Below are 2,139 nucleotides of genomic sequence, written 5' to 3' on the forward strand. Positions count from 1 at the left end.
CTCTCTCTCTCGACAGAAGCAAAAGAAGAAGAAGAAGAAGAAGAAGAAACGGATGTTAACTCCGTGAAAAGGCAGCTCGACCAGTTTCTCGTGAGACAGCCGTTCTCTTCGTCGTGAGAAGGTACGCGAGCGCGAGCAACAGCTACTAAAAGAGCCGAGACATTTTGATCGGAGAAATAGAAAGAATAAAAAGAAAGATATAAAAGAAAAATATAAAAAAGAAAGAAAGCAAGAAGGAAATAAACAAAATTAAAAATACAAACGAGATAGGAATGATAATAACGTGTAATTTATGATCAATTTAAAAAACGAACAGCTGATGTGACTCCCTTAGATTAGAAATAAGGCGACTTTGTTGGAGAAATTAATTGTACTATTAGATTGACGATTAATAATATAGAATTAACGTATGTATATTTTATTTACTTTTTTTTTTGTTTTCTTTTTCTTTTTTTCTTTTTCTTTTTTTCTTTTTTATTTAGACCAACGCTTTAATCGTACGATACAATTGCATCAAACGATTAGAGCATAACGATTGATTATAATAAATTAATATTCTTCGTAATGTGTCGATCGAGCATTCTCGTTTCTTTTTATTATATATTCTATATGATTGATTTTTAAACGTTTAATTGTTAAAAATCAAATTATAAATGTTTGTATTATATGGAATGATCGCGATTGGTCGGATGATTTATGAAATAATCGTGTGTGGCTCGATAAAAATGACGTCGAGCGTGACTCGACATGAATTTTATAAAATAAACGTCGGAGTTTAACTCGACGATCATTCGACTCGCTTTACTCGTCTTATTCGTAGACTCGTACATTGACTATAATATATATATATATATATATATATATATATATATATATATATATATATATATATGTATATATATATATATAATTATTCCGTAGAAGCATATTATTTCTTTTTTTTTTTTTTTTGATTCACTCATTTTCATTTCAATTATTAATCGTCGATCGTCAATCGTCAATTAGACATTGATCCAATACTTGAATAATATAATTAAGGAAATACTTTCTCGATTCGAGAATAACATCGCACAATCGATCTCCATCGATTTTTCTTATGGATTATAAATTGAAAATAAAAATTACGAGGTAGATAAAAGAGAAACTTGCAAATGAAAAATAAAAAAAAAAAAGAGAGAGAGAGAGAGAGAGAGAGAGAAAAAGAAAATAGAGAAAGAAATGAGTGAATAAAAAAAAAAGAAGAAAAAAAAAGAAAAAAAAAAAGAAAATAATTAAAAAAGAAAAGAGAAAGAAAGAGAGAGGGAGAAAAAAAAAGGAAAAAGACAAAATGGACAATAAGAAGTCATTATTCGAAATTCATTAAAAAGATTTCACGAAATCATTAGAAAGTTTCAAGGAATAAGAAGAGAAACGATAAATTAGAAACTGTAATAGAACAATTCGCGTCAAGCATTCTCATCACTCGATTATTAGAACGAAAAAGGATATAATCCTTTATCAAAAAAAAAAAAGAAACAAATAATAATAAATAAATAAATAAATAAATAAATAAAATAAAACGAGCCTATCAGTGCAATCAGTATGTGTGTATATATATGTATATATATATATGTACTGATAAACGTTACTCTCTTAAAATCACTATCTTCGAAAGGGAAATGGATCCTCGATCGATCGATCGAGATCAAGATGGCAGAATGTGTGTTCTCGAATGAAATTCTATCTCTCCTGTTTATGAATAAGGAATTAATATATAAGCAACTAATCGTTGCTTCATTTTTATTTGGAACGACGAAATTAAAGAGAAAAAGAAAAAGATAAAATAAGAAAGAAAGGAAAAATGGAAAAGAAAATGAAGAAAAAAGAAAAAGAAAAAGGAAAGAAACTAAAATCGTCGTGTTAAATAATAAACGATCACGTTGATCAATATCGTATAATAAATCAATCTATTTAAATCCGATCGATCGTCGATCGCACACGTATGAATTAATTCATTTCCACGGAAATATTTTAATTATTATCTTTATGATGATGAAAGACTTTAACGAATGAATATAAATCCATTTTATTAAGAAAAATTAATTATTTATGGTAGCAAGTGAGACAGAGAAAAATAGAGAGAGAGAGAGAGAGAGAGAG

The sequence above is a fragment of the Vespa crabro genome, chromosome 13 (assembly GCF_910589235.1).
Source record: "Vespa crabro chromosome 13, iyVesCrab1.2, whole genome shotgun sequence".
Lineage (NCBI taxonomy): Eukaryota > Metazoa > Arthropoda > Insecta > Hymenoptera > Vespidae > Vespa > Vespa crabro.